Raw genomic sequence first — 14,894 nt, 5'->3', positions numbered from 1 at the left:
CATAGCACCTCACCACATTTTGCCTTCCAAAGCCCTCAGTATATGAACAAAGGATAATATAAAGACACGGATATACACATTCTCCCCAATGCCATATTTAGGGGTGCTTAAATGCTGTTCTTCTTCGGATTCGATTAGGTAGAGGATCTAGAAAGGAAGCCAAATAAATGAAAAATAAATAAAAGTCAAACAAACAACTTATAATATTGCTCAGCTGAAGGCAAATGTAAGAGAAACAAAAGTTCTGATAAACAACGTTTACTTTCCCATGAAACTCCTTTTCAACATGTTATATATTTATCAAACCACCAGAGTGTAAATTCTATGAATAAGTCCCAACACCTCTCAATTGGTAGACGTCATGAAAATTCTAACTACAGAAAATTGTTAGTATTATCAAAGGGCTCCTTTCTGTAGATTCAAACCTACCTGCTGCTGCAATTTCACAATAGAAAAATCAGACCCTTTCTGCTTGGGCCACCAACCAGGGGAAGATCACATCACATCTCACCCCAAGCCATGGCTTACATGTATTCAGGAACAAAGATGAGTCAGTCTGAATGGAAGTGGAGGAGCTGGAGACCTGCTGTAGGAGAACCCTGAGAATGTTTCCTTTCCTTTTTGCAGGCAATTGTATTCAAGGGTAGAGAACAAATCGTAGGTGGATTTATACAAATGAGTTACTCAGCCCACCATTTACAAACCCTTGGAGCCATGAGAATGCAATTATCTGTGTGTGTCAACCAAGCACACACCATGGGGACCCACTTTTTAGCACTGAACAAAGTAAATGAGCACTTTGAGTGGCTGATTTAACCCCATCTGAGTGTATAAAACCTGCTAATAGTGAGGAGGATTTCCTTGTTGGCATTTTTAAAAATTGAAGTATAGTTGATTTACAATGTTGTGTTAGTTTCTGGTGTATAGCATAGTGATTCAATTTTTACATATATATGTAAAAAATGTATATATATTCTCTTTTTCATATTCTTTTCCATTATGGTTTATTGTACGATATTGAATGTAGTTCCATGTGCTATGCAATAGGACCTTGTTGTTTATCTATCTTATGTATGGTAGTTTGTTATCTATTAATCCCAAATTCCTAACTTATCCTTCACCCAACTCCTTTCCCCTTTGGTAACCATAAGCTTGTTTTCTATGTCTGTGAGTCTGTTTCTGTTTCAGAAATAAGTTCATTTGTGCCATATTTCAGATTCCATATATGTGATGCCATGTGGCATTTGTCTTTCTCTTTTTGACTTACTTCACTTAGTATGATCATCTCTAGGTCCATCCACATTGCTTCAAGTGGCATTATTTTATTCTTTTTATGGCTGAATAGTATTCCATTGTGTGTATATACCACATCTTCATCTAATCATCTGTTGATGGACATTTAGGTTGCTTCCATATCTTGGCTATTGTAAATAGTGCTGCTGCGAACATTGGGGTGTGTGTGCCTTTTCAAGTTTTCTCCAGATATATGTAAGGGCTTCTGTTACCACTTCTAGCTTAGGATTTCCATAGGCCCTGACTAGTGTTCCCTGGACAAATCTTCAGAATAGATGACATAGCCATGCAAAGAGTTTCTTGTCTCCTCTATTCTGATCCATCAGAAGCTCATCATATAGACAACCTCCAGTATTAAAATGACAGGCCATTGCAAAGCCACCCTGCCTGTGACCATAGGTCTCAGCCAGGCCACTCATTCCACCAAGTAGCCATTAGGAAGCCCAGAGTAATGGCCATCAGAGAACTGTATTATTAGAATAAAAATTTAACTCAGTAAATTTTAAAGATCTTATTAGCTTTATTTAGTGAATCATGAATTAGGCAGCATCACATCTAGGACACAGAGAGAAACTCCAAAGAGCTGTACAAAATGAAAGGCTTTGTAGGCAGAAGGGAATAGTACAAGGAAGTTATGGCAGCAAAGAGCAGGTTGGTTGTAGCAAAGTCACCTTCCTTTAGGGGACAGCAGGTTCTATTAGGCAATCTCCTCACTAGTGTGGTCCAGGTGATTCCAGGCTGACTGGTTTAATGTTCCATTCATGGGAGAGGATGAAACTGCAATTAGGTTAGGTATTAAGTCTTGGTTTGGTGACAATGAACTTAGCACAAGCAACTCCAGTTGGGGCCTGTTTTATCTTTTTAAACAATTCTCTGTTGATCAGACTCTCAACCTGAGAGGTGTGATGGGAACTTAAGGCATTACCACCATTCCCAGATACTGCTCTAAATTTCTTGTAGTTTTGGCTGATCCTTTGTGTGGTATTTACAGATCACTACTTCAGGTGGACATTTTTTATCTTGATCATTCTCTTCTTTCCTTTTCTGACATTATAGTTTTAGGGACATCATGTGCTTGCTTTGCAGAGGCTGTGAATATACATTTAAAGCTTTTGAGAGAATACAGGACACTAGGGAGATGACGATGGTTATTTATAAACAGGATAATTCCCACTATCTGGAGGGCACTTAGAAGTGATGGTCTCTAAGACCCAAACCAGTCTAAATCAAATAAATCAGAGAAAGACTCCATTGAAGGAACAAGTGGCTTGTTCAGTGATCTTATTTATGCAGCTGAGTTTCACCTTCCCTAGGAGTGTTAATCCAAGTGCAGCATGTGGTGTTGGCCACAGCCCAGACACCTCCTTGATCAGCTCAAAGATAATCAAGGGATTATTAGCAAGAGCAACTTTGACCAGAGAGCCTAAGGATTTTTGCTGGATAGCTATTGTCTTAGCAGTGGGTTCTGCAATATCTTCAACAGTTAAGGAGAGATTGCTGATCCCAGCTTCATTCATACTCACTCCTAACCAGGCAAGAAGGGATCTGCCAAAGGAAGTGAATTCTGAATCAACCTGACAATATAAGTTCGGGGGAGTTGACCAATGAGTTGTTTCAGTTTGATTGTGGACAGTTAAGGACACAGATAACCTACAAGGCATTGCTCGGTTATGCACCAACCATCTAGGCATTCACAGGCTCAAGGAGAATGATAACCAACACAAACAAAGAAATTTTATTCGGGCACAAACCACTCCCACGAAGGTGACACCGTTGATGGGTTCATTTGCAAGGATTGTCGAATTTGCCTATTCAAGCCAGGAGTCATTTAGGCTTTCAGGACTCTTGGGAAATAAAGCTCCTAGCCTGAAATAAAAAGTTGTTCTAAATTCTTTGCAAAGATGAATAATGCTGGTGATATCTTTTCATGATTGAGGGCAGATCTAAATCAGATCATATAAGAATATCAGATAATAAGAATGTGGAGATGCAGATGTTCTATGATTTGCATAATTATTTGTGTCAAATTGGGCAAGTACAGTTATAACAGGGGGAAGGTCAAAACAAGGCTCTGGATGTTCTGGCTAGAAAAGTCAGACTGTAAGTGACTTCTTAAGAGGCTCAGTTGTAGTTTATGGTGACATTGGGAATAGAAGAAAAATTAGTCACAGGAAGGACCACGGGGTCTCTAGCATAATGGACAGATCAGAGTTTTTGATGACAAATCCAGCAGGCTGAAAGGTTGCCCTCCCTTAGTAATGGCCTGGGAGATAAGGATGCCAGAATAAAGGAAAGGGAGAGAAGAAAGGGTTTCATGTTTAGGTAAAGTAGGAAGTCTTGATCTAGTATCGTGGGTGAAAGCAATCTACCTTCATATCAGCTACTTCTTTTCCTACTCAACTTGATTTAGGACCAGATAACATGTAGAGCCCTCCTCAGCTGTGCAATGTGTATCCAGGGTTCAAGGCCATCTTGTTTCACCATCGTGTCAATGGTTAGGAGCACTTGGTAAAGCTCTTTTTCATGAGTGTCACTTTTCAAAAACATCAGAGTAAAACAATAACTATCTATTAATGTAAAAGACTTAAAAATGCCCATTGTTAAAGATCTGATGAGAGTTTACTTGATAAGTAAATGTAGTTATTTCTGGGATATACAGCATTTTAAGATAATAACTGAAATCATGACTGATAATATTATACCAGGACATATCAAATTTCCAGAAATTTCATACAATTTGGGAACGTATAACATATACCTATGCAAATATAACTTAAAGAAGGCTTCGTATTACTTCTTATTTGACGATACTTCTCATGTATTTAATATATCAAATAATTAGCCTAATTAGTTTAATCTGTCTCTCTCTTTCTCTGTCGCCTTCTCTTTCTCTCTCTCTCTCAACATCTCTCTTTTTACAATAAGAGAGAACAATTCTTTTGAGATGTCCCAGGGGTCTTCTGGAAAATCCCAAAGTTAGTTTCAAATAAAATAGACTTCATTCATAATTTGATTTTGGGAAGTGTGTCAGAAATACCAAAAATTTTGGATACTTGACTAAAAAGATCACAGATCATTATGAAACAATGCTCAATTATCCATTTAACTAAAGTGACAGTAAAAGATGTTAAAGGCAAACACATAAAGTCACACAGCTAGGAACACAACTTAAATCTGTTAATATTAAGAAGATTAAATTTTCTTAATTAATCAAAGTGTTGATAAAGACAATATGGAGCACAGTAAATTATTTTGATAAGATACAGAATCTTTGCTGTCTAGACAGATTACTTAAAAGGTAAAGAAACTGTTCCAATTTTCTTATCAAAATAGAACAAAAATCCAATAAAAACTTTGTCCTTGTAACACAGAGGAATTTAACTCTAATTTTGCATTAGTGTACTATTGATATTAAAATTCATTTTTTGACTTAAATAAATTCATTCCAATCTTAGCCAGCTTGACCACATATAAAATTCCTTTCCAAAGATTCTTTTTCACAAATCTACAACTTATAAAATGTCTCTTCAAATTTTTTAATATGTCTTTTCCGCTTTATCATTCTGGAACAATCAATCATTTTACTTTCCTTACCTACTTTTCATACACAGCTGTTTTCTTTCACACTTATTACTTCTAAGTAGTTTTAATTACATGTATTAATTAAAAATTTGAATCCTTAGAGTCCTTAATTCCTAGTGAAGGCTAAGCTGTAAGCAGTTGTGGACTGTCTATTACAGTAGCATTCTGCTGTGAACAAAAAATACTTCAAACCATATCAATAAACAAAGAATGCTGAAGCCATCAAGTCATCAGCCGCTGCCTCCACCTCCCCCCCGCCCCCAGTGAAGACAAGCCTGCAGCCCAGCCTCTGCAGCCACTCACAATGGTGCACCCAGAGGGGACTCAGAATAAGAAAGGACAGGATACTGGCCCTAGATAGCTAGGTGCTTGTCAAAGGAATGATTTCAATAAGCCCAAATGTTTGCTTCCTCCCATACATAGAAAAGCGCTAAATTCTTTAACTTGAGATGCCTGGTTTTCTTTAGATAACAAGTAATCTTTTATTGTTCCAACTACCTGGTCTTTGTTGTAAAGCTCCTATATATCCTAGCTCCTCTTCTACCTCTTGGGAGCAGTCCCTCAGAGCGATCTGAGAGGCTGTCGTCCCTGGCTCGAGTCCTCCAGCCAAATAAAACATAACTCTCAACTTTTAGGCTGCACATTTATTTCAGTCGACACTGAATTGGCAAACTTATAAAGACATTTTATAATTTCTAGAGACATACTTCTTCATAGCACAATTTTTCAACGTGGCACAAAACATGTTCACCAATAGAACCAAATATCTTAAGTTTCCTGGTAATAAGAAGCCAAAAGTAGATAAACTTGTGTTTGGTAATTAATGTTTCAATGTTTTATTTTATTTGGAAATGATCTTGATATTTAGACTACCCATAATTTAATTAACTTAGCAAAACTCTTAAGTTTCAAGTTATCAGAAAGATTTGGGGAAACTATTTAAGTAGACATACCACAAAACACAATTATTGCTAAAAAGTCACATAAAAATTCTTATCTCAATCACATCTATTTAATTCACTTATTCCTAACAATTATGTTTAGACTACCCCCCAAAAAAAACTTCATGAGGCAGAAGACAAAGTCTGGCATCACCCCAAACTATTTTTCCTGCTGAAAAATTCTGTAACAGAGATAACATGAAATTATTTGGTTAGTAAACCCAGGTTGAATATGAATTGCATATCTGCATTATTTTCAATAATATCAATGTTGATAACTCTAAAGACATGTCTATTTTAATTAAACCAACAAACGTAAACTAGCTTTTATTTACTGAATATTATCCTAGATCATAATGTACTTGAAAAATAGTTAGAGGAGTTTTTTTTTTAAATTTCTGAGAGTATATGTAATTTATATAGTGCTTGCTTGTTTTTAAGCCAACTAAATAGAGTGCTTTACAAATTAATTTTAGCAATACCATCTGAAAGTAGAAAAAAATCACGCATCTTTAACATACATTCATAAACGCACATAAATGTACAGACAGACACAGAGATCTTATAGCTTTCATTTTAAAATTGTAGCCTCATGGATATGGTAATATAAAACTCACTAGTTTATAAAAGAAGTTGGATTTAAATTGTGTTTTGGCAAACGGAGTAAGTTAAGTTTACTTGCCCAGATGGTAAACTTTTTACTAATAGTTTTGAGGAAGACACTTACAATTTGTCATTTGCCTGAGTTCCAAATAACTTTTCCCCCTTTTGTTTTTCTTCTGATAAGAATTATTTTCCTAATGTTTGTATTCCAAAGGGATGGCCTAGATGAGAGTCCCTGGAGAAGGCCAGGTAGAACATTTACATCTCAAAGGCACAGAGAAAGAATGCAAGTTTCTCCAAGAAGGACTTTTGTTTTCCAAGGCCAGAGTTTTTATCAGTCTTTTAAAATAAATATGGGAGATTAGGGCTTTGCAAAAAAGGTAGGTGAATTTTGAGTTGTTTCTGGAGCCAAGTTTCTGGTCTTACAAAGATTTGTTAAGATAAGGACAGTTGCTCTTAATTCCTCAAAGAATTGGTTTGCAGCCTAGATGATATCAAAGGGCTGATCCTTCCACCCAACCACATTATCTTCAATTTGCTTTTTTATGTCAGGGAGGAGATTTCCAATAAGACAGAAATCAAAAGATTTTTATGTTCTGGATTTAGAACCGTTTGTCTTTGGAATGTTTTAGTAAATTCTTTCACAAAGGCCTCAGAAGGTTTCTCTGTCCCTCTGGGTGCACAGTTTTAGTTTAGTTTAGGGAAGGAGGCTGAAAATATTTCTAGCAGTATTGAACAATCCCATGGACACAAGAGGTGTTTCCAAAGAAGGTGCAAAAATATTACTCTCCCAAGATGCAGAGCACTCCCCAAGACAGCCAAATAGACAGTCCCCCTGAATGCTGGCAATAGAGTAGCTGCAGATGGAGTTCTGCCCACATTGCTGATGGTTACCAAGCTGAATCCTCAGGACACAAAACAAGACACACAAGAGGGGAGCACCTGTCACCGGGAGAGGAAGGATCAATAATCAATGGGTCTGAATTTGGAAAGAATAGGACCACATGAAATTTTATTTTTCTCTTTCAACAGGGTGTTACTGAACTCAGGTCCAGCTGCTCACCACTCAGAAACCAAGACTTGGGAGAGACAATTGTGATAGAAAGGAAAGTTGCTTTTAATCAGAATGCTGGCAATCCGGGGCGACGGTGAACTCAGTGTCTGCAAAAACCAACTCCAAAGATTCTGTTCAGCCATGAAAGTTTTAAAGGGAAAAAGGGGGTATTTTAAAGGGAAAAATCTCAGTTAATCACTGAGACAAGGGATCAGATTTGTCACCATCCTCCCTTCCTTTAGGGGTTCTGTTAGACAGATTACCTCACTAGTGCTGACCCAAGTAATTCCTGATTGACTGGTTTAAGATTCCATTCCATTCCTGAGAGAGGCTGAAACTGTAATTAAGTGAGGTATTAAGTCTTGGTTTAATGATATGGGACATATCAAAAGTGACTCCATTTTGGGTGTTTTGTCTCTTTTTTAACACTACTGATCAATTTCTGCCAGTCCACATTCTGCCTGCTAGTACCCATGGAACCCTTCAGTAATTTGTCTGTGTGTGTCTGAGTGTGTGTGTGTGTATTTTGCAGCTGTTTTGGGGTTGTTGGAATCAGTATATAGTAGATGGGGAAAGTATTAAAGTTATGCAATTTGTATACAGAAATGATAATATTTTCCGGGCTTCCAGGAAGAAATACATAGCTATCCTTTTGAGGTTTATTTTACGTTCAGAGAAAATTTGAAACTAATCAAAGTAAATAGCCTGTGTCCACTTCCCATCACAAACCACTAGACTGAAGTGGTATGAAAATAACAAGATATCATTTACTCTTTCTTTTTGGGTACCAGGAACATCTTACAGAGAATTTGGGTAAATTGTGCTCTTTCCAAAAAAAAAAAAAAAAAAAAAAAACCCATGAAATAATTGATTGATAAGTTAATATTTATTGATAGCCTATTCTGAGCTAGGAGTTACAAAGTATTCAAAATAAGTCATAGACCCTGCCCTCAGGGGGCTTAACCATCATTGAGAAGACACACAGAAACATCAAAGTGTGAGTCCCAACATAAAGCATTTGCTAAGTACTAAAGAAGTGGTGTAGACCAGAGTTGGGCAATTTTTTTCTGTAAAGAACAGATAGTAATTATATTAGGCGTGCATTTCTTATGGTCATTGGGCTAGCTCCACTACTCAGGTCTGCCCTTGCAGAGAGAAAGCAGCTCCAGACAGCACATAAATGAATGGGCGGGACTGTGTTCCAATAAAACCGTATTTACGAAAATAGACGGCAGGCTGGATTTGGAAGGAGGACCATGCTTTGTGGAGCTCTGGTTTAGACATTAAGTAGTGTGCATATTTAGAGAATTGAGAGAGTTTAACAGTGGGTAGAAAGGGAAGTCTTCGTGCAGTAGGAGGAGATTGAAGACTAAGCAGGAATTAGGTAGAGAGGTGATCTTCTGGGTGGGAACACTGTGAATAAAAGCTATGTATAATTGCAAGGCTTTGTGAGAAAATGGGTGGGAGTAAAATTAGAAAAAATGGGCTTCTCCGTGAAAGCACCCCAAGAGGGAAGGACATTTGCACTTCTGACAAGCACTTGCTGAGAGATTAAATACACAATTTAGGTCCTGAGATGCATATTCCTAGAGCCATGGGGCCCAGTTCAGTTCCTTTTGCCCTTCCACCACGCTGCTTTTCTAGCCTATCTCTTTCTGTAGGATTGGCATTTCCCGCCCCAGGGCACAGAGATGTCAGCCTACAGGAAGAATGAAATTTGTTGTTGAGTACTGGGGTGAGTCACTTTGTGATGATTTTTCTATATGGTCAAGAGTGGCACACCAATCCAAGTGACGGAGGTACTTCTGAATGTCTGTGTCTCTGGTGACAAGAGCTCTCAGTTTAAGCAAACCCTTATGTCAAAGGGTGGCATTTCTTAAAGTGTATTAATCAGAACACTAGTCTGGCCAAATGATTCCAGGAAAAGGGGGTTCTATGGTATAAACGATGCTTTCTTTTGGATGTTGACCAGGTACATTGGTAAATTAAAGGGCATGAGAAGATCTGTTGCAAAGAAGTCTGTTTAACTTGTATAACCGTAAATTTCCCAAACACTTGACCACAGAACCGTTTCCCATGGAGCATGTGTGACCATCTCGTGGCACCCGTTTCGAAAAACAATGCTTTAAGGAAACTGATGTGAATATAAATATTGCTAACAGGTACTAGTTGTGGCTTCAAGTTAACATGAAAGACAAAATGGGGGAGAGAGAATATAAAAAAATTCAGATAACTCAAGCATGGATTGGAATACAACCTTCTTATTTGTTGCACCCATTTGAATTCTGTTTGTCCCAACCTACCCCCAGCATTCTAGTTTCAGGTGAACAGGAGTACTAGAGTGCTGAGATAGGAAAGCAAAAAATGGGGAGCAGGAAATTTAAATTTATTTTCTTCTTCTTTTTTCTTGTTGTTGATGTTAAACTTCTGTCTTTGTCCCCTTCTTCCAAGTCCTTCTGGAGCCTTTGTTTGACTGAAAGCATGAAAATGATTGTCATCTGGAGCTATTCACGGCAGGCGGAACTGAGCTTAGAGGGAAAACAAATGTATAATTAGCAAGAACGTAAACATCCCCATCCAAGCCCAACTCTCCTTCTCTGTAGGGCAGACGAAGAGATGTGCAGAGGAGCTAGGCAACCCAGAGTCTCATTGAAGTATCTGGAGGATTCAACTGGGAAATTCTGTGCAATTTGCTGCAAACAAGTCAGACATTACAATCTAATTAAGTCTAACCCTATGTTGAAGAGGATCTACTTAGCATTTCATAGCATTTCCTTTTCCTTCTCTATTTTCATTTCTTCTATGTGCTTCTGAAACATCCTTTCTAATTTTTATGCACTGTCCTGCTGTCTGGTTTTGTCAGCTCCTTCACTTGGCACGTAAGGATCTACTGTGTAACAAGTATCAGCGAGTCAGTGAAGACTTCGACATGATCCTCACTGTTGAGAGGCTGATATTCAATATGGCCAGAGAGACACAGAGGTAATAAATGCAGTCAAATGTTTAGATGTTATGTTCAATATCTGCAGAGGGGTAAGAATGATGCAGGAAAAACGGATGTGGAGTGTGAGGAGGGCCGTGTCCCAAGTCTCAGCTGAGTCCCTGGGATGTCAGGTGTGGATCCTTGGCTTCAAACAGGAAAGAATTCAAGAGCAAGCCACAGCTGAGTAAACGTAGATTTATTCAGAGAGATGCATATTCCACAGGCAGAGTACAGGCTGTTTCAGAAGGCAAGATCAAGGCCACGAGGTGTGGGGGCTGGGTGCTCAGATTAGAGTAAAAGTAGGTACACACTCCATAGACAGAGTGTGAGCCATCTCCGAAGATGAGGGAGAGAGAGAGGCGGCCACGAGGCACAGTGTTGCTAGTTTTCATGGGCTCGGTAGCTTCATATGCTAACAAGTGGGAGGACTGTTCCAACTACCCTGGGGAAGGGGCTGGGATTCCCAGGAATTTGGCCACTGCCCATTTTTTGACCTTTTATGGTCAGCCTTGGAACTGTCATGGCGCCTGTGGGAGTGTCATTTACCACGCTAATATATTACAGTGAACGTACAATGAAGCTCAAGTTCTACTAGAAGTCAAATCTCCCGCCATCTTGAGCTTCAAGGCCTACTGGGGGTTGAATCTTCCACCATTTGGTTGTTAATTGTGTCATTCCTTGAATGGTTGTGCCCTGCCCCCTTCCCTCCTGTCTTGGGAGGATCCAGGGGAAGCAGTTGCGGTTCTACCTGGATATGCCAGGGGAAGTTTCATGCCGAAGATGACCTTAGAACCAAATCTTTAAGAATGAGCAATGAGGGTGTAGATCAAACAGAAAGGTACTCACATCCTTCAAATATGTGTTGCTGGTTAGTTCCATGTGCAGTTGGATGATCAGCAAAACCTCAAGCCCACCCCATCCCTTTACTACCTTGTAGATAAGGGAACTTTATCATCAGGGACCTTCAGAGTGAAGTGTGTGAACCCAGGATGAGGGATGTTCAAGATGATCCACTAGAGTGTAGAAAGGAAATGTCCGAACTTTAAAGATGTTATCTCATCTCTTCGAAACTTCTGTTTTTGAAATTTCTATTTTTGAGTTTTATGATGTGTCTATGAATATCATTGTCTATGTTTATGACTTATAAATAAATATAAATTTATTGAGGGGTGCAGGGTGCATTTTTTTACTGATGCGGTGCAGGATCCAAGAGCTTGTAGACCACCTGTATGTATTATTCATCTAGGAAGTGGTTGCAAATATCTTAGATTTTATCTTTATTCAATAGACTATTCCTGAGAGTTTTCTTAGACATTATTTTTTTTTCTTTTAGTAACAGTAACACACTATTTTATGCCTCTAATATGTTCCAGGTTCTGAACTAGGCAATTTGCATAAAGTACCTCAGTTAACCTTATAATAGTACTAATAGTATAGGAAAACTAGCCCAGGATGTGATTGAAAAACTGAGGACCATAAAAGTTTAGTAATTTCCTCTAGATTAACAGAGGCAGAACCAGGGTTGAAATTACACGTAGTCTGACTTAAATGCCCATGTGTTGAACGATTAACAGTCGTCTTTTTAAGGTCAACAAAAATAAGTTACTAACATGCTTGCTTTGTTTTGTTGGAGGTGGTAGAAATTAAGTATTCATAGCCTTTTGCACCTATAATTTTTCTATGAAAATGCATATTCCTGTAAGCAAAAGTGAACTCTGATGCTTATTAGGTTATTCATCCTTTTATAATTGCATTTGGTTTTTGAAAATGTGTCTCTTCTTTGACCTAGAAAGAATTACCCATCTGTGGTAATTTATCATTAATAGAACACTTATTTAGTACTTATTATGTGTCAGAGATTAAGTCCCCAGTTAAGTAAGAACTCAGAGTAATAGCTAGCAGGTCATGAAGTAAGAATTCTAACCCAGGCAGTCTCTTTGGCTTTGGAACCCATGCTATTAACCATTAAGCTATGATCCCGCCCCATAGAAGGGCACCCAGTTTTCTCAACAAGAATGCTTATTGCAGCATTGTTTGTAATAATGAAAACCTGAAAGCAAACTAAATAGCCATCAATAGCAGCCATCATTATATTCCATTCCCTGTGGCAATCCATGTGGAATGGAATACAGTAAACACGATGCAGCCAGTAGAAATGCTGTTTTGGTTTCTTGGGGCTGTCATAGCAAATTATCCCTTACTTGGTGGCTTAAAACAAAGGAATTTATTCTTTCACTGATCTGCAGGTCAGAAATCCAAAATCAAGGTATCATCAGCGTCAGACTGCTTCTGAAGGCCCTAGGAAAGAATCCTTCCTCTCATCTTCCACCTTCTCGTGGCCCCAGGCGTTGCTTGTAGCTACGTCCATCCAATCTTTATCTCATCTTCATATGATCCTCTCTCTGTGTCTGCGTCCAAATCTCCCTCTCCTTTTCCTTAAAAGGACACCAGTCATTGGATTTAGGGCCCATCCTAAATCCAGGATGATTTTATCTGTGGACCCTTAATTAATTAAATTTGCAAAGACACTCTCTTTCCCAGTAAGATCACATTCTGAAGTTCTGGGTGGACATAAATTTGGGGGGACCCTATTCAACTCACTATATTAGTTGAAACCTATATTTATTGAAATGAAAAATGATATATTATTAAGTAAAAAATCCACGAAATTGCAGTATGCCTAGCATGATTTCATTTTTATAAAGAAGTATATGTTAACCTGTGTGTATACAACACACAGAAACATGTTTAGAAGAGCGTACACCAAAATGGTAATATTGATTATCTCTGTGTAGTAGCATTATGTGTGATTTTTGCTTGTCTATCATTTTGTATACAATCTGAGTGTTTTGCTGTGAAGAAAAAAACATCAGAAAAACACTTTCTATTTTTTTTTAAACAAATCTATATTTGACTCAAAAATTCCCAAACAGTATAATGACAAGAGTTTGAAACCCTGTTGGTCTAAAACTTTTGATGCTTACAGAACATCACCTGGGGGGAAGTCATTAGAAAGGATTTTGCTTTTTGTTTGCATGGAAAACCACTTTATCTGCTGTGTTCCTAATCGCAAGTCTTTTGTCATCCCCACCCTCATCCCAGTGCAATGACTACAAAAAGCCTCTAAACTCAATTTTTTACCTCTTGGTTAGAATCATACATCTTTTCCTCCACAGAATTTTCAGATATTAGGCAAAGGGTTTTAAAAGATTTCTACAGTATGAATCAATATCCCTTTTATCTTTTTTTTTTTTTTTTTTTTGGTTTCTCACTTTTTAAAAACTTTATTTAGTTTTTGAAGTACAGTCAATTACAATGTGTCAACTTCTGGAGTACAGCAAATTGTCCCAGTCATGCATATCCATACATATATTTGTTTTCATATTCTTTTTCAACATCCCTTTAGTTTTTCCATGTGCAAAACCTCAACTTCCAATATTGTGACTCAAAGAAAATACTGTCACACTTCTTTGCCTTCTCTTATGGTGGTTGCCCATCTCTGAATGCATAGAAGTTAGCCAAGAAAACATGTGGTTATCTGAAAGACAAATTTCTCTATACCTTTTGAAAATAAATTATTTCGTTCCCATAATTGCCTAATGTTTTATGAGAAATTGAAATGCTTTTCCCAGTATGTCTGTTTTGTATTTGCGGCCAATCTGCTGCTTTTCTCGACCCACTTAGCATTGATCCATTACCATCAGCTGTCTGGTTGGGATTGCTTCGCTACTTGCTATCTCTGCAGTCAGAGTTCCAGTCCTTTGGGAGGTTCTGACTATTTTTGTCATCACCTTCGCAATTTAGTTTCATGTTTTGCAACATGAAAAATACTTTGGGAGGCTCTTCAAATTGCGAACAGTGTTGAGAATGTTAACAGACCCAGACGGTCAGATTTACCATGAGGTCCTTACCAGGCTGAGCACTCTCGGAGGGCGCGCACTGGGTTTGTCTTCCTTCTTATACCCCTATGCTTGTACCCAGTCTGGCCCACAGCTCTCACTCAATGAGCTTGCTTATTTGGCTTCCAAAACTCTAGACTTCCTATCAGCCTCATTAGGCTGAAACTCAGAATCTTTTTCCACCAGGGATGGGTAGTGACAGTGCCTAGCGGAGCCAGAGGAGAGAAAAGGCCGGCAGATTCTCCTTTCCTTGCTTCTGAGCATGCAAATTTGTCCCTGGGATAGAGGTCCAGTCTTGGCCCTCAGCTCTGGGCACACGCGCTTTTAGGCTATGATTTAAAGATGCAAGGAGACCAGCAATAGGAGAAGGAGTTTCTTCAGCGAATATGAAAAGGATTAAAAATCCAGGATATAGTGCCAGTCCCCAAGCCATCCCGCCCTAGTCATCAGCCAGGCAAAGCGGGCAGAACCACCTCTCTCCCTCTGCCCCCACCCCGTGCTGTGCACATTCTTCAGAAGGATGCTGTATGTAGACCTTG

General features: G+C 38.5%; 1 long non-coding RNA gene across 1 annotated transcript in view; it reads left to right on the top strand.

Annotated features, from left to right (window-relative positions):
• Nucleotides 1-8,120, top strand: part of LOC116152985 (uncharacterized) — a 42,579-nt gene extending 34,459 nt beyond the window's left edge. Inside the window, exon 3 of the long non-coding RNA XR_004136606.2 lies at nucleotides 7,452-8,120. This is a non-coding gene — a long non-coding RNA (uncharacterized LOC116152985). The remainder of the gene's footprint in view (nucleotides 1-7,451) is intronic.
• The last annotated feature ends 6,774 nt before the right edge of the window (nucleotides 8,121-14,894 follow it).

This window comes from Camelus dromedarius, chromosome 4 (assembly GCF_036321535.1).
Source record: "Camelus dromedarius isolate mCamDro1 chromosome 4, mCamDro1.pat, whole genome shotgun sequence".
In the NCBI taxonomy this organism is placed as follows: Eukaryota; Metazoa; Chordata; class Mammalia; order Artiodactyla; family Camelidae; genus Camelus; species Camelus dromedarius.
This window is presented reverse-complemented; position numbering and strand designations above follow the sequence as displayed.